The sequence below is a fragment of the Centruroides sculpturatus genome, unplaced genomic scaffold (assembly GCF_000671375.1).
Source record: "Centruroides sculpturatus isolate CEXI.00-Female unplaced genomic scaffold, Cexi_2.0 scaffold938, whole genome shotgun sequence".
NCBI classification, from domain to species: Eukaryota; Metazoa; Arthropoda; class Arachnida; order Scorpiones; family Buthidae; genus Centruroides; species Centruroides sculpturatus.
The window spans coordinates 274781-275206 of NW_019385371.1; positions in this window are offsets into that span (position 1 = coordinate 274781).

Sequence of the window (426 nt, forward strand, 5' to 3'; positions counted from 1 at the left end):
TTTAATTAATCGTTTCAACTTGTATTGATAATTGATTTTCAGTATATCAGTATCACGTGGAAGTGACTTTCCGTTTTACTGCAGACACCACTATTGAAGTAGGAAAATTAGTGTTGATTATTAATTCCAAAATAATTAAAATCTTGGATAAAGAGTAAGTAAATTGCTTTAATTATTCATAATAGCTTCGTTTAATCATTTTATAAAATTCAAGTTTACTGTAAAACATAATTCACAGCTTATATATTCAATATGTGAAAAGTATATTTAAACCCGGAGCGACTTATACCTATTTAATAACAACTACTCACGATCTCGAACCAATAACAAATCTTAAAGTATTTTGGTATAGTGTGCTACCTCGTAAGCTTAATAAATTGTATATTCAGTGCGTGAAAATAGTACCCATGAATAATCTACAAACGT